Source organism: Oncorhynchus masou, chromosome 29, assembly GCF_036934945.1.
Source record: "Oncorhynchus masou masou isolate Uvic2021 chromosome 29, UVic_Omas_1.1, whole genome shotgun sequence".
NCBI classification, from domain to species: domain Eukaryota; kingdom Metazoa; phylum Chordata; class Actinopteri; order Salmoniformes; family Salmonidae; genus Oncorhynchus; species Oncorhynchus masou.
In genome coordinates this window covers 11,205,936-11,223,803 of record NC_088240.1, presented here as the reverse complement: position 1 = coordinate 11,223,803, position 17,868 = coordinate 11,205,936, and the positions used below count along the sequence as shown (strand labels likewise).

Sequence of the window (17,868 nt, the reverse complement as noted above, 5' to 3'; positions counted from 1 at the left end):
AAGGGAGCAGAAGGACAGAGGGAGCAGAAGGACAGAGGGAGCAGAAGGACAGAGGGAGCAGGAGGACAGAGGGAGCAGAAGGACAAAGGGAGCAGAAGGACAGAGGGAGCAGTAGGACAGAGGGAGCAGAAAGACAGGGGGAGCAGAAGGACAGGGGGAGCAGAAGGACAGGGGGAGCAGAAGGACAGAGGGAGCAGAATGACAGGGGGAGCAGAAGGACAGGGGGAGCAGAAAAACAGAGGGAGCAGTAGGACAGAGGGAGCAGTAGGACAGAGGGAGCAGAAGGACAGAGGGAGCAGGAGGACAGAGGGAGCAGAAGGACAGAGGGAGCAGGAGGACAGAGGGAGCAGTAGGACAGAGGGAGCAGTAGGACAGAGGGAGCAGTAGGACAGAGGGAGCAGAAAGACAGGGGGAGCAGAAGGACAGGGGGAGCAGAAGGACAGGGGGAGCAGAAGGACAGAGGGAGCAGAAGGACAGAGGGAGCAGAAGGACAGAGGGAGCAGAAGGACAGAGGGAGCAGAAGGACAGAGGGAGCAGAAGGACAGGGGGACAGAGGGAGCAGAAGGACAGAGGGAGCAGAGTGACCGAGAAAGAGGGAGCAAAAGGGCAGAAGGAGCAGAGTGACCGAGGGAGCAGATTGACAAAGGAATAGGGGGACAGAGAGATGGAGGGAGCAGAGTGACAGAGGGACAGGGGACAGAGAGATGGAGGGAGCAGAGTGACAAAGGGATGGAGGGAGCAGAGTGACAGAGGGAGCAGAGTGACAGAGGGAGCAGTGACAGAGAGATGGAGATAGCAGAGTGACATAGGGACAGGGAGACAGAGAGATGGAGGGAGCAGAGTGACAGAGGGAGCAGAGTGACAGAGGGAGCAGAGTGACAGAGGGAGCAGAGTGACAGAGGGAGCAGAGTGACTGAAGGACAGGGGGACAGAGAGATGGAGGGAGCAGGGTGACAGAGGGAGCAGAGTGACAGAGGGAGCAGAGTGACAGAGGGAGCAGAGAGACAGAGGGAGCAGAGAGATAAAGGGATGGAGAGATGGAGGGAGGAGAGTGACAGAGGGAGCAGAGTGACAGAGGGAGCAGAGTGACAGAGGGAGCAGAGTGACAGAGGGAGCAGAGAGATAACGGGATGGAGAGATGGAGGGAGCAGAGTGACAGAGGGAGCAGAGTGACTGAGGGACAGAGGGAGCAGAGGGACAGAGGGACAGTGGGAGCAGAGTGATAGAGGGAGCAGAGTGATAGAGGGAGCAGAGTGATAGAGGGACAGGGGGGGGCAGAGGGAGCAGAGTGACAGAGGGAGCAGAGTGACTGAGGGACAGGGGGGCAGAGGGAGCAGAGGGACAGGGGGACAGAGTGACAGAGGGAGCAGAGTGACAGAGGTGACAGAGGGAGCAGAGTGACAGGGGGAACAGAGTGACAGGGGGAGCAGAGTGACAGGGGGACAGAGGGAGCAGAGTGACAGGGGGAGCAGAGTGACAGAGGGAGCAGAGTGACAGAGGGACATTGGGAGCAGAGTGACAGGGGGAGCAGAGTGACAGAGGGACAGTGGGAGAGCCTGAGAGGAGGAGCCATGATGTCATAGTCACACTGCCTTCTCTCTCTCCAGAGAGCACCGCTTGTTTAAGCTTCTACCCCACTGCCCACCCGGGTGTGCGGATGTGTGAGTGAGTGAGGGGGTCAGTATGTTTGGTCTTTCTGTCCTGCTCTTTTAAAAGCACAGTGAGAGACATACAGACAGTTCCATGGAAGCCCTGCGCTGATGAACACACTGCAGGGAGCACAGAGACCTTGCCTTGAGCCAGGCATGACACACCAGGGACGACCAGGGACCACCAGCACATGACTAACGCTATGCAGTACAATCATTCTGACGTCAGTGTGTAGTAGTACTAATGGGAGTAGTCGTCCCAGCATGCAAAGTGGGTTGAAGTGACGTCATAACAACCCGTTTCAGACCAAAATGAAAACCCCGTATTTGAATCAGACGGGTTCGTAGTCGTAGTAACAGATGAAGCAGTAAGACTATAGTAATAGTAGTACTCCTGTATACAAAGCAAGAGGAATTGATCCGTTGTGTTTGGTGTGACGTGGGTGGTCTCGTTGGTCTGGGTGGGGTGTGATGTAGTGAGGGAGGCTGGGTTTAAAGACAGTGGCGCTCTGTGGATGGGTGGAAGTGTGTGTGGGTGTTACACACTGTGTGGGAGGTGGATTGAAGGTGGCAGAGTGTGTGTGTGTCGAGTGGTGCCCTGAAGGTGTGTGTGAGACTTTAAAAGGAGCCCACTAGTCTGCCTCTGCGTCCCATCCTGTCTCCTTAACTCCTCTCTTCCTTTTCCCCTTCCGAGAAACAAGGTGTCAGAGGAAATGCAGCTGATGGCATCTCTCTCTCTCTCTCTCTCTCTCTCTCTCTCTCTCTCTCTCCATACACACAAGCAGGGTTTCCTGCTCTGTCTCGCTCTCTCTCTCTCTCTCACACACAAACCCACACACACACACCCCTCCCTCCAACCTCTGCCACAACTGTTAATTTAAATGCATTCCAGGTGACTACCTCATGAAACTAGTTGAGAGAATGCCAACAGTGTGCAAGTTGTCATCAAGGCAAAGGATGGCTATTTTGAAGAATCTAAAATATATTGATTCCATGTGTGTTATTTCATAGTTTTGATGTCTTCACTATTATTCTACAACGTAGAAAATAGTACAAATAAAGAAAACCCTCAGTATCGGTGTCCCTATACCGGGATGGTTTTTGCTAACATGAGCAATTGTGACTAGAATGACGTTGTAAGTAACAGCAAACTTTCCAGGACATAGACATGTCTTATAAGGGCAGAACGCTTAAATTATTGTTAATCTAATAACTTCACTGTCCAATTTACAGTAGCTATTACATTGACAAAATACCATGCTATTGTTTGAGGATAGTGCACAACAACAAACCACCTTTAAATCGTGGAAACTGGTTTGATACCTCTGAAGGTAAATAATGTACTTACATTCAGTACATTCAGTAATCTGAATCTGTTGCCCATGCCAATAAAGCCCTTAAATTGAATTGAGAGAGAGAGATGGGGGAGGGGGGAGACAGAGATACATAGTGAAAAAGACAAAGACAAAGAGAGAGAAAAGGACTCTTTTCACAGCTGTTCAAGGATGGAATGTCACAAGGTCTACTTCCTGCAGTGCACGGCTGTCTCTGTACGTCTCACTTCCTGTTTCCCTCAGGGGAATCCAGGAGCTAGTTATGTGAGTATGTGTGTATGTAAGTGTGTGCATGAATATGTATGTCCGTGAATATGTATGTGTGTGTCCTTAATTCAGGACCCCCCCCCCCCCCCTCCACAGTGTCAGAGTGGACTCTCCCTCTCTGGTTTGACTTCCTGGTTTTCTTGTATTGTCCGCTGGCTCGTGCCATTGCATGTGACAGAGGGATGTGAGGACCAGACTTCTGGACCCGGCAACCTTCATGTTCGGTCTCTGATTACACAAGGTTTTCCTCTACAGAATGATTAGGATATGATTGTGGAAACAGAGCCACGTCACTACACAGGTCTCATGTGTAGGGTTGTGTTCATTCGGCACCAAACAGAAGAAAAGGGGACTGAAACAAGGACGGACTATAATGGTAAAGCTCATTTTGCTTTTCCTTTATAGACCCTAATGAACACAGTCCAGATTCGCTTACATTTGAGTCATTCTTATCTAGCAATTCGGGTTAAGTGCCTTGCTCAAGGGAACACAGATGTTTCCCCTAGTCGGCTCGGAGATTCAAACCAGCAGCATTTCTGTTACTGGCCCAAAGCTCTTAACCACTAGGCTACCTGCCACTGTGTTATACAGCACGCGTTTTGTTATTTGCCACAAACGTTGCAATTCAAACATTGCAATTCACAAAGTAATGTCCAGTATGACTAAAGCTGCTTTGGAGAAAGATCAGGACAACGCATCTGTCTGTTCCTCTGTTCTGTGCCTCCAACTTTATGACTAATGGCTGTATGTATGTGTGTGTATGTGTATGTGTATGTGTATGTGTGTGTGTGTGTGTGTGTGTGTGTGTGTGTGTGTGTGTGTGTGTGTGTGTGTGTGACCGGACATTTGGCCGGCAGCATTTACATTTACCAGACGTTTGAGACATTTACCAGACCCATACGCTTTGGGTGCGTAACCTGATTAGGACGTCCTTCCACGGTGCTCAGAACGACTTAAAACCACATTTACATTATGGTCATTCATATGAACAGAATATGCGGTGAGGATGCAGGGATTCTTCTAATTCTGATTCACACTTTGAAGATGTTAGAATAACTGTCCTCATTTACTTTTCCTCAGACAACAAGACCAGTAAGGAACAGAGAAATCAACAGCCTGTCAATCTACTATCCCCCATAGTAGAAAAGTTGACCTATTTTATTGGTCAGCTTTTCGAGAAAGAAATATCCTATTCCAAACAGACTCTGGGACAGATGATAGATCCCAAAATCAGTAAACCCAGGCTACATTTAAAAAAAAAATGAGTCTAATGCAACAGATAAGAACATTTAGTTTAAAATGTTGATAAACGACTATTTCTTGACATTATAAGGGGAAGCAATGTGCACAAATGTCACGACTTCTGCCGAAGTCGTTGCCTCTCCTTGTTCGGGTGGTGCTCGGCGTTCGACGTCACCTGTCTTCTAGCCATCATTGATCCATTTATCATTTTCCATTGGTTTTGTCTTGTCTTCCCACACACCTGTTTTCAATCCCATTCATTACCTGTTGTGTATTTAACCCTCTGTTTCCCCACATGTCTTTGTCAGAGATTGTTTTATTGTCAGTGTAGTTTTATGTTGTATAGGTGCGCGTCGGGTCCTCGTACCCATGTTTGTTTATGTATGTACCTTTTAGTGTTATGGAGCATGTTACGTGGACTTTATTAAAAGACTCCATTTTACACTCCGTTTGACTCTCCTGCGCCTGACTTCCCTGCCACCTATACACATATGCCTGACAACAAAGCAGTAGGCTGCGCGGGAACGTTCCTTCCAAAACGTGCGGGTTCCATGTGACGCGAATAAAGAATATCCAGTAGAAATTTAGAAACAGGGTCTAATATGAAACAAGTAGCATGGGTTGCTAATATGACTGATTTAGGCTAGACTACTTTGAAGCAAGCTAAGACATGCCTCATACTATGTAGTAAAAAGGTGCAGGTTTCAAACAATTGAGTATACTGTGTGTTTTCAAAATGCATACTACTTCCAGCTCTACTTCCAGCTCATTGCAAAGAGGCGTGTGACACGCTGATGAAGCCTGGCTTCTGATGGTTGTTTGAGATGCTGCAGCAGCAGCTCTCACGCTGTCTGACAGATTTACTGCTCCTCTGTATCTGTATGTTGTATGTGTGTGATAAATAAGATATATAATGAATATAATGTAGCACACACACACACACACACACACACACACACACACACACACACACACACACACACACACACACACACACACACGTTTAATTAATTTAATTCCACTAAATTATGCAAAGTAACCTATAGATTGATAAGCATGACCAGTCAAATGTATAGACATCGACTGGTATTTAAAATCAACGAATAGACTAAAAAGCATTATTTCGCATGAGGATTTTCTGTTATTCTCAGGGACAATTGAGCAGCGGCAGTTGTATTTATGAGCCAAATGTTTTATCTGCCAAATACCTGCTATTACCGGCTAATGAAAGCCATGGCGTGTGTGGGCATGTGTGTGTGTGTGTGTACAGTATATACACCTGAAGTCAGAAGTTTACATACACTTTAGCCAAATACATTTAAACTCAGTTGTTCCACAGTTCCTGACATTTAATTATAGTAAAAATTCCCTGTTTTAGGTCAGTTAGGATCACCACTTTACTTTAAGAATGTGAAATGTCAGAATAATAATAGAGAGAATTATTTATTTCAGCTTTTATTTCTTTCATCACATTCCCAGTGGGTCAGAAGTTTACATACACTCAATTAGTATTTAGTAGCATTGTCTTTAAATTGTTTAACTTGGGTCAAACGTTTTGGGTAGCCTTCCACAAGCTTCACACAATACGTTTGGTGAATTTTGGCCCATTCCTCCTGACAGAGCTGGTGTAACTGAGTCAGGTTTGTAAGCCTCCTTGCTCGCACATGCTTTTTCAGTTCAGTGCTTTGTGATGGCCACTCCAATACCTTGACTTTGTTGTCCTTAAGCCATTTTGCCACAACTTGGGAAGTATGCCTGGGGTCATTGTCCATTTGGAAGACCCATTTGGGTCCAAGCTTTAAACTGATGTCTTGAGATGTTGCTTCAATATATACACATAATTTTCTGTCCTTATTATGCGATCTACTTTGTGAAGTGCACCAGTCCCTCCTGCAGCAAAGCACCCCCACAACATGATGCTGCCACCCCCATGTTTCACGGGTTGGGATGGTGTTCTTTGGCTTGCAATCCTCCCCCTTTTTCCTCCAAACATAACAATGGTCATTATGGCCAAACAGTTCTATTTCTGTTTCATCAGACCAGAGGACATTTCTCCAAAAAGTACGATCTTTGTCCCCATTGTCAGGTGCAAACTATAGTCTGGCTTTTTTATGGCGGTTTTGGAGCAGTGGCTTCTTCCTTGCTGAGCAGCCTTTCAGGATATGTTGATATAGGACTCGCTTTACTGTGGATTTAGATACTTTTGTACCTGTTTCCTCCAGCATCTTCACAACGTCCTTTGCTGTTGTTCTGGGATTGATTTGCACTTTTCGCACCAAAGTACGTTCATCTCTAGGAGACGTCTCCTTCCTGAGCAGTGTGACGGCTACATGGTCCCATGGTGTTTATACTTGCATACTATTGTTTGTACAGATGAGCGTGGTACCTTCAGGCGTTTGGAAATTACTCCCAAGGATGAACCAGACTTGTGGAAGTCTACCATTTTTTTCTGAGGTCTTGGCTGATTTCTTCTGATTTTCCCATGATGTCAAGCAAAGACGCACTGAGATTGAAGGTAGGCCTTGAAATACATCCACAGGTACACCTCCAATTGACTCAAATTATATAAATTTACCTATAAGAAGCTTCTAAAGCCATGACATCATTTTCTGGAATTTTCCAAGCTGTTTAATGGCACAGTCAACTTAGTGCATGTAAACTTCTGACCCACTGGAAAAATTACTAAAAATTATTAAAGTAGATGTCCTCACCGACTTGCCAAAACTATAGTTTGTTAACAAGACATTTGTGGAGTGGTTGAAAAAAATTAGTTTTAACGACTTCAACCTAAGCGTATGTAAACTTCCGACTTCAACTGTAAATATATATATATATAATTTATTATAAACTGGGTGGTTCGAGCCCTGAATGCTGATTGGCTGACAGCCATGGTATATCAGACCGTAAACCACGGGTATGACAAAACATGTATTTTTACTGCTCTAATTACATTGGTAACCAGTTTATAATGGCAATAAGGCACCTCGGGGGTTTGTGGTATACGGCCAATATTCCACGGCTAAGAGCTGTATCCAGGCACTCTGCTTTGCGCCGTCCTTTAGAACAGCCCTTAGCCGGGGTATATTGGCCGTATACCACACCCCTTCGTGCCTTATTGCTTAATTACGTCACAGCCCTGTGAGAACATAGAGGTCACAGGGTAAAGTGTGAGAAAAGTGAACACAAAGGACTCAGAACAGTATCCTGCCAACAGTGTCTGAGCTGTAACATCTGCCTGAGAAGAGATGTAGAATGTAGACAGACAGGATGACAAACCCTCCAATGAACTTTACATGTATTGTACACTGCCGGTCAAACGTTTCAAAATACCTACTCATTCAAGGGTTTTTCTTCATTATATACTATTTTCTAAATTATATAATAATCGTGAAAACATCAAAACTATGAAATAACACATATGGAATCATGTAGTAACCAAAAAAGTGTTTAACAAATCTAAATATATTTTATATTTGAGATTCTTCAAATCAGCTTTGCACACTCTTGGCATTCTCTCAACCAAGTTCACCTGGAATGCTATTCCAACAGTCTTGAAGGAGTTCCCACATATGCTGAGCACTTGTTGGCTGCTTTTTCTGTAAAAATCTTTTCACATTAGCTTTCCAATGAGACTGAAACCTGGAGAAATGCACAAAATGCACAATACACGTACAATGTTCAATGCAGCAACTGCATTTAGATTCTGTGTGTGTGTGTGTGTACACTAGCTAAAACACCTTCTATATGTTGTAAGGCAGAGAGCTCACTTATTCGAGGCAGCAGTTCCAACTGACTCACCGACCTCTACCCACTCTTCCCACCCACTCCCTTTCTCCTCTCTTTCTCTCTCTGTCCTCTCCTCCCACTCCCTTTCTCTCTCTGTCATCTCCTCCCACTCCCTCTCCCACTCAGCCCCAGCCTCTACCCCGGCGTGGGAGTAAGCATATCCCAGTATGAGAGCCTCCGGTGGGGCACACATACAGCGAGCATGGGCCTACGGTTCTGGAGCTTTGGCTTTCATTCTCTCTCCCACACAGACACACACACTCTACCCACATGAGGAACCCACACTGAGAGCTGCCCTTTAATGTCATGTGTCTTACATCTGAGGAGAGCAGAGGCAGGGGAAACACGGGGGAGTGTGTGGGCTGAGTGCGCGTGTGCGTGTGTGTGCGTGTGTGTGTGTGTGTGTGTGTGTGTGTGTGTGTGTGTGTGTGTGTGTGCATGTGAACTGTGCGAATCACTATGCCTTTTGAATTCAGTTCACATTCAGACAAACCATTAGTCCTCTGCTGTCCTTCTTGGTAGACATGTACTCACAGGAGCTAAATCACTCAGATAGCTTTTATTGCCAGAGCTAAATAGCATCCAGTCCCTCTCAAAAGAATTCAAGATTCATGGCTTATGATCTGATGATTAGACACACTGTAGGAGGTATTATGTTAAAACAGATGAAGAACAGATTGAAAGAACTGAGAGAACTGAGAGAATAATAGAATGACAACACAGAGAATGACAGAGTGAAATAATGAGAACACAGAATGACATGGTGAAATAATGAGAGAACTGAGAGAATGATAGAATGAGAACACAGAGAATGACATGGTGAAATAATGAGAGAACTGAGAGAATGATAGAATGAGAACACAGAGAATGACAGAGTGAAATAATGAGAGAATGAGAGAACTGAGAGAATAATAGAATTACAACACACAGAATGACAGAGTGAAATAATGAGAGAATGAGAGAACTGAGAGAATGATAGAATGAGAACACAGAGAATGACAGAGTGAAATAATGAGAGAATGAGAGAACTGAGAGAATAATAGAATGACAACACACAGAATGACAGAGTGAAATAATGAGAGAATGAGAGAACTGAGAGAATGATAGAATGACAACACAGAGAATGACAGAGTGAAATAATGAGAGAATGAGAGAACTGAGAGAATGATAGAATGAGAACACAGAGAATGACAGAGTGAAATAATGAGAGAATGAGAGAACTGAGAGAATGATAGAATGAGAACACAGAGAATGACAGAGTGAAATAATGAGAGAATGAGAGAACTGAGAGAATGATAGAATGAGAACACAGAGAATGACAGAGTGAAATAATGAGAGAATGAGAGAACTGAGAGAATGATAGAATGACAACACAGAATGACAGAGTGAAATAATGAGAGAATGAGAGAACAGAGAATGATATAATGAGAACACAGAATGACAGAGTGAAATAATGAGAGAATGAGAGAACTGAGAGAATGATAGAATGAGAACACAGAGAATGACAGAGTGAAATAATGAGAGAACAGAGAATGATAGAATGAGAACACAGAGAATGACATGGTGAAATAATGAGAGAACTGAGAGAATGATAGAATGAGAACACAGAGAATGACAGAGTGAAATAATGAGAGAATGAGAGAACTGAGAGAATGATAGAATGAGAACACAGAGAATGACAGAGTGAAATAATGAGAGAATGAGAGAACTGAGAGAATGATAGAATGAGAACACAGAGAATGACAGAGTGAAATAATGAGAGAATGAGAGAACTGAGAGAATGATAGAATGACAACACAGAGAATGACAGAGTTAAATAATGAGAGAATGAGAGAACTGAGAGAATGATAGAATGAGAACACAGAGAATGACAGAGTGAAATAATGAGAGAATGAGAGAACTGAGAGAATGATAGAATGAGAACACAGAGAATGACAGTGAAATAATGAGAGAATGAGAGAACTGAGAGAATGATAGAATGAGAACACAGAGAATGACAGAGTGAAATAATGAGAGAATGAGAGAACTGAGAGAATGATAGAATGACAACACAGAATGACAGAGTGAAATAATGAGAGAATGAGAGAACAGAGAATGATAGAATGAGAACACAGAATGACAGAGTGAAATAATGAGAGAATGAGAGAACTGAGAGAATGATAGAATGAGAACACAGAGAATGACAGAGTGAAATAATGAGAGAACAGAGAATGATAGAATGAGAACACAGAGAATGACATGGTGAAATAATGAGAGAACTGAGAGAATGATAGAATGAAAACACAGAGAATGACAGAGTGAAATAATGAGAGAATGAGAGAACTGAGAGAATGATAGAATGAGAACACAGAGAATGACAGAGTGAAATAATGAGAGAATGAGAGAACTGAGAGAATGATAGAATGAGAACACAGAGAATGACAGAGTGAAATAATGAGAGAACAGAGAATGATAGAATGAGAACACAGAGAATGACATGGTGAAATAATGAGAGAATGAGGGAACTGAGAGAATGATAGAATGAGAACACAGAGAATGACAGAGTGAAATAATGAGAGAATGAGAGAACTGAGAGAATGATAGAATGAGAACACAGAGAATGACAGAATGAAATAATGAGAACACAGAGAATGACAGAATGAAATAATGAGAGAATGAGTAGGGGATCCTCTGAATGTAAGTGCAACCCTTGGACTGAATTAGACATTGAACATCCTCGACCCAAAACTGCAGAAATTGTGAACTAATTCACTAAATAGATACAGAAAGTCAGCAAGTGAAAGTGAATGAATGTATAGGGAGAGAGCTAGATTGGTACAGTACGTCCACAGGTATTTTCCATCTTTGAAGACAATAGTAAAATCTATAACAGGTATAGTTTTTAGGAATCAAGATGTTTGGGTCTACATCGGAGGGCCTGAACACACAGGACAACGTCATTCCTCTAGAAGCTCTGTATAACAGATGGAAGGACCAGTGTCTTACCGGTAGAAGAATGGATGACCAATGTCAATCATCTCCACTTTGTCAATCATCTTCACCTTGTCAATCATCTTCACCATGGCGATTTCAGCTTCTGAAAAACAGGCAATAGAGAACATTATATAATACATAATATCATAATGAGATGTTCTGGAATTATTTAACAAAAAACAGACTTGTTTATGTTCACAATCACTTGCATAATAAATTCCCATCGTGTGAAGTGTCTTGGTATATCGACGGACCAGATTGCTCATTGGAATATGTAACATTTGTGTGTGGGCGACTGTGGGCAGTCTCTGTCCTTCCAGTTCCCCATCTAGTTCCAACAATTAGTTAGCTCCTCCAGGGAACAACCCAAACACAACCCTTACCTCGTCATCTGTCCACTTATATGAGGAAAACACTGTTTTACATCATTTAAAATGGCCCATTCACTATGACGAGATGAAGAAACTCATCAATAATATGTTTTAAGAAACATTTAGGTATAAACCATCTTGATTTTGTTCTATTATAAATAGATGGAGGCTATTTTTTCATATTGTGTATTTCATAAATGTTAAAATCTTACAATTCAAGTCCCTCTGGCTGTAGTATAATCACATGGTGTCTGGGACATGAGACTGTTGCAGGTGTCTCACAGATGTCCCCTGGCTGTAGTTTAATCACATGGTGTCTGGGACATGAGACTGTTGCAGGTGTCTCACAGATGTCCCCTGGCTGTAGTTTAATCACATGGTGTCTGGGACATGAGATTGTTGCAGGTGTCTCACAGATGTCCCCTGGCTGTAGTTTAATCACATGGTGTCTGGGACATGAGACTGTTGCAGGTGTCTCAAGGATGTCCCCTGGCTGTAGTATAATCACATGGTGACTTCAATATTAAAGCCCCCATGCTGTCTTTTTGAATGTTTTTCTAAATCACCACTTTATGTAAAATAAATAGTTATATGTTTATTTTTGTTTTCACCTTAAAATAAATGTTTTATAATTTATTTCCCTGAGCCTCCTTGGGTGACTGAAAAGCAGTCCGATTGTGTGGGCGCAGGGATACACATTTGAGAAGTACCTTCTCAAGTTATTGTTTTACATGTGCTAAAGCTCTGTAAGGTGTCCCTGTGGGATGAAAACAGATGATGGTGAAAGTTAGAGGGTGTTAGCTAAACATAATCAGGTAGGAGGTCCAGAGCGGCATCAGAGTAGTGATCAATGGTATAAAGTTAAATACCTAGTGCTTTTATCTACATTGTCATCACCAGCTTTCTCCAATAGTGGCATTACTATACACAACTACAATCTGTGAAAGGTGGAAGAGGTAGTAATTCAAACTTACTACACACGCACACACAACAACACCTAGCTTCTCAACAACACCTGGCTTCTCAACAACACCTAGCTTATCAACGACACCTAGCTTCTCAACGACACCTAGCTTCTCAACGACACCTAGCTTCTCAACGACACCTAGCTTCACAACGGCACCAAGCTTCACAATGGCACCAAGCTTCTCAACTACACCAAGCTTCACAACTACACCAAGCTTCACAACGGCACCGAGCTTCACAACGGCACCTAGCTTCACAACGGCACCAAGCTTCTCAACTACACCTAGCTTCTCAACTACACCGAGCTTCTCAACTACCCTGAGCTTCTCAACTACACCGAGCTTCTCAACTACACCGAGCTTCCCAACTACACCTAGCTTCTCAACAACAACTTCTTTGGCAGTATCTGTTGTTATTTGTGATGGTTGGGGTGAAAATCTACCAGAGAATAGATCTCCAGGAAGATGGTTGGTGACCACTGCTATACACACTACACACACTACAAATGTGTGTTAAAATAGTCATACAGTCAATCACAGATAGACCCATAGCCCCTACCCATTGACAATTCCTACTAATCGTTTATAGGACATGGTCCAACTATTACACTCTCTGAAAAAAGTAATACAGTATATAGAACCTTTGTATGACAGTACTTTGTCTGACAGTCGGGGAGTACTTTGTCAGACAGTCAGAGAGTACTTTGTCAGACAGTCAGAGAGTACTTTGTCAGACAGTCAGAGAGTACTTTGTCAGACAGTCAGAGAGTACTTTGTCAGACAGTCAGAGAGTACTTTGTCAGACAGTCAAAGAGTACTTTGTCAGACAGTCAGAGAGTACTTTGTCAGACAGTCAGAGAGTACTTTGTCAGAGAGTACTTTGTCAGACAGTCAGAGAGTTCATGTCAGACAGTCAGAGAGTACTTGTCAGACAGTCAGAGAGTACTTTGTCAGAGAGTACTTTGTCAGACAGTCAGAGAGTACTTTGTCAGAGAGTACTTTGTCAGACAGTCAGAGAGTACTTTGTCAGACAGTCAGAGAGTACTTTGTCAGACAGTCAGAGAGTACTTTGTCAGAGAGTACTTTGTCAGACAGTCAGAGAGTACTTTGTCAGACAGTCAAAGAGTACTTTGTCAGACAGTCAGAGAGTACTTTGTCTGACAGTACTTTGACTAACAGTATGACAGTACTTTGACAGCATTTCAGTCTGAAGGACGTATGATTTGAAGTGACTGGAATATTCAGAAAGGTATTGGGAAGTGATCAAAAGATCACCAGACAATAATTTTGTGTAGAAAATAACATAAATGCTTTCAATTATGTGGTGCTGTCCTCCTCAGTCTGATTATGCCCGGTCATGTCCACTCTCTGCTCTAACGAGCCCTGCACAGCTTGAGAGCATTGTAAAGGAAAACAGATTAGTGTTCCTGAGAATCTTAGCATTCAGGAAAGGTTTAAGACTCTGCATCTCAGTGCTTCAGATGTCACTACAGACACCCTGATTCGATTCCAGGCTGTATCACAAGCGGACGTGATTGGGCGGCAAACATTTGGCCCAGCGTCGCCCGGGTTTGGCTGGCGTAGGCCGTCATTTTAAATAAGAATGTGTTCTTTAACTGACTTGCCTAGTTAAATAAAGGTAAAAAAAATAAATAAAATGTAATGATTTTTTTTAAATTATAGCTCCTACCGTTCAAGAGGTTTTGCAGGAGAAAAACAGAAAGCACTCTACCACCATTTGCTAATGGGGATCCAAATAAACAAACAAATAAATTAACAAACATAGAGGAAAAGTGTAGCTGGCTATGCAGGAACATTGTTTACATTGTGAGCAGGTACCTTCTACCTTGGCACTAGGGCAGCGTTTCCCTTTTACGATTCTGATATCACTTTTTATGTAGCTAGGCTAGCTACAGGTACCCTATGTAAATATAAATGTCAGGTCAGTAGCTAGCTAGCTAGCTATCCTAGTTGCGGTCGAGAATAGTAGCTAGCTAACTAGCTAAGCTAATGTTAGCTAGCAGCAGCACAACAATATAATGTCCTTTGCTTTTAATAATAATAGTTAGCTAGAAGAATAACTATTTTGAAATGTACGTTTTGAAACGTTGCTGTTGACTGCTGTTGCTTGTTGGGAAAGAACTTTGATGAAGGATGCTGCTAGCAAATCCACTGCCTAAGAAACAATTGCTGCTTTGCAGACAGCTACTGCACATCTCTTTTGCTTTTGTTCATTGCTGTAGCCTTTTAATGCAGTCAATTGATCAAATCACCCTCTAGTGGCATCATGGGTGGAATGTTTCTCATATTTTTCATAATTTCATAATTCATTAAAAAAGAAAGTAAGCCCATAACAATGTCTGTGAGGTGTATACTTTTGTTTATAAGTAGATGTTTTTAAGACTACCAAGAAACTGTGAACACGATTTAGCCCACTGCAGTGAAAGGTTAAAGTGGAAGTAGGCCTAAATACAGATATATTTTGGTCTTTGGTAGCATAAGTGCACGCTGCCAACAATGAGGAATGGAATGTCAATATGACAGGGCAGGGCCAACAACCATGTAGGAGAATATATGCACATCAAGATAAACTGTCATTGGTCTATTATAATTATATCAGATTGTAATGTCATGATCTGGGCCAAAAACTTGTTTTTAGACAGCTCTTATACTAAAGGGCACATTCATCATTTTCACAGTTTCAGTGTTGTCTCGATCTAAAAGTGTGGAAATATCATTAAAAAAAAGCACAATTTTAACTGCATTGCCCCTTGATTTTCTACTCTGAAGACAGAGGAATAGCGGTGTTTGCATAAAACCATTTGAAATAAGTAACAAACCATTTGTAACAGGTCAAGTGTTAAAAAGGACATTTAACCACCTGACCAATTGGACCAATGGTTAAATGTCCTTTCAAACACTTGACCAATTGGACCAATGGTTAAATGTCCTTTCAAACACTTGACCAATTGGACCAATGGTTAAATGTCCTTTTAAACACCTGACCAATTGAACCAATGGTTAAATGTCATTTTAAACACCTGACCAATTGAACCAATGGTTAAATGTCCTTTCAAACACTGGACCAATTGGACCAATGGTTAAATGTCCTTTTAAACACCTGACCAATTGAACCAATGGTTAAATGTCCTTTCAAACACTTGACCAATTGAACCAATGGTTAAATGTCCTTTTAAACATCTGACCTGTTAAAAATGGTTTGCACCCAACCACAATCTCAGATCTCCCCCCCCCCCTCTCTCTCACACACACACACACACACACACACTAATACTTGCTTTGTTCCTTGAATGGCTTTTTTATTGTAATTATATCTCACAAGGATATGATGATGGAAGATGATAACTATTATCATTATCACTATTTGAAATACAAAAGTCACCTGTATGTCAGTCATATCACAACTAACATTAATGGAATCAAATCATGTTGGTTTATTCCTGCTTTCTCTCTCTCTCACGGTGTCCCCCCCCGGGGTAATCACATTCCAAAACACACACAGGAATTTCCACCAGCCCAGCTAGCATACCACCCCACACACGCACACACACAGTACGACTCGCATACCACCCCTCCTCCCGCAACTTAAAGAAGGGAAAACACACACAGAGATCCTGTCTGCACCCAACCACACTCTCAGATCCCCCCCCCCCTCACACACACACACACATATCTAGCTCGACTTGCATACCACCCCTCCTCCAGCAACTTAAAGAAGGGAAAACACACACAGAGATCATACGCACGCACGCACGCGCGCACACACAGTCTACAATGATAGAACCAAGGCAGACCACACACTGTTGCAATGCCATGCTTCTTCTGGTCTTTCACACAATGCAAACTCTAGAATATGATAGCCTAACTGTAGACCTAACAAAAAAATGGCACTTATCTAAACACCAATCTTATGAATGTGAAAAAACGTAGCAAATAAAACAATAGGCTCAATACTATATATCCATAGTATTAAGATGATATACACAGTCGACAGATGTAGCTTACCTTGTGGTTGTCTGTCTCCGGACTCGAGTTTTCTTCCTCCGTCCCTTGCTGTTGCAAACGCCAAGAGTCGTGCAGGAGGGAGCCCGGGGTTGCAGACACCTTTCCATGGCGCGACACTCCGCAGTTACATGCTACAAAAACCAGAACGCGACAACAACAAAAAAACATCACCAAAGGCTGAAAAATACTTTCTCTAGCAACTGACTTTCTCAACTGACTTTCTCATCGCGATGCACTTAATGATCTCATCACTCAGTCATCTGCGACTCCTGCAAGTCATTTCCCCTCTCCCCTTATCGCTGACTGGCCGCGGGGCTTTTCGCCGTGTGCATACTGAATCAGTCGGAAATGCCACTGAGTTTCCTGCTTCAGCATAGCTTCCCATTCACCTCAGCCTGTATATAGGCGCGTCCCTCGCTCGCCCTGACGACGACCCCCAGCCAGCAATAAATCCCCTGGTAAACAGGGGCCGTCCCTGCTGCGACCCGTGTGCGTGTAGTGCGTGCGCGTGTGCACAGACACATGTACGTTTTCAGGAAAGTCCACTTCTCTGAATAACACGAATTTACAGACAGAAATGATAAGGTTACATGTTTTCCAGAATATGACTAGCCTATATTTTTTTCTGCACTCAGCCTGTAACCACATTTGGTTCCTTGAATTAGACTTGAATTAGACTGATCTACTGGGCTGTGTAGATGCATAATACTATCTCATAATGTAATTCTAATGTCAATAGTTTTGAATTGAAAAAATATATATTACCACAAATCTTTCTCCAGTCTGCATCCCTCCTCCATCCCTCCTCATCTCTCCTCATCTCTCCTCCATCCCTCCTCCATCCCTCCTCATCTCTCCTCCATCCCTCCTCATCTCTCCTCCATCCCTCCGCATCTCTCCTCCATCCATCCTCATCTCTCCTCCATCCCTCCTCATCTCTCCTCCATCCCTCCTCATCTCTCCTCCATCCATCCTCATCTCTCCTCCATCCCTCCTCATCTCTCCTCCATCCCTCCTCATCTCTCCTCCATCCCTCCTCATCTCTCCTCCATCCCTCCGCATCTCTCCTCCATCCCTCCTCATCTCTCCTCCATCCCTCCTCATCTCTCCTCCATCCCTCCTCATCTCTCCTCCATCCCTCCTCATCTCTCCTCCATCCCTCCTCATCTCTCCTCCATCCCTCCTCATCTCTCCTCCATCCCTCCGCATCTCTCCTCCATCCATCCTCATCTCTCCTCCATCCCTCCGCATCTCT

At 43.2% G+C, this 17,868-nt stretch overlaps 1 long non-coding RNA gene across 1 annotated transcript in view; it reads right to left on the bottom strand.

Moving 5' to 3' along the window:
• The window catches only part of LOC135521109 (uncharacterized), a 68,775-nt gene extending 51,793 nt beyond the window's left edge, over nt 1–16,982 (bottom strand). The window contains exons 1-2 of the long non-coding RNA XR_010452492.1: nt 16,614–16,982; nt 11,264–11,354 (exon numbers count right to left, since the gene is read on the bottom strand). This is a non-coding gene — a long non-coding RNA (uncharacterized LOC135521109). The remainder of the gene's footprint in view (nt 1–11,263; nt 11,355–16,613) is intronic.
• Nucleotides 16,983–17,868: the final 886 nt, after the last annotated feature.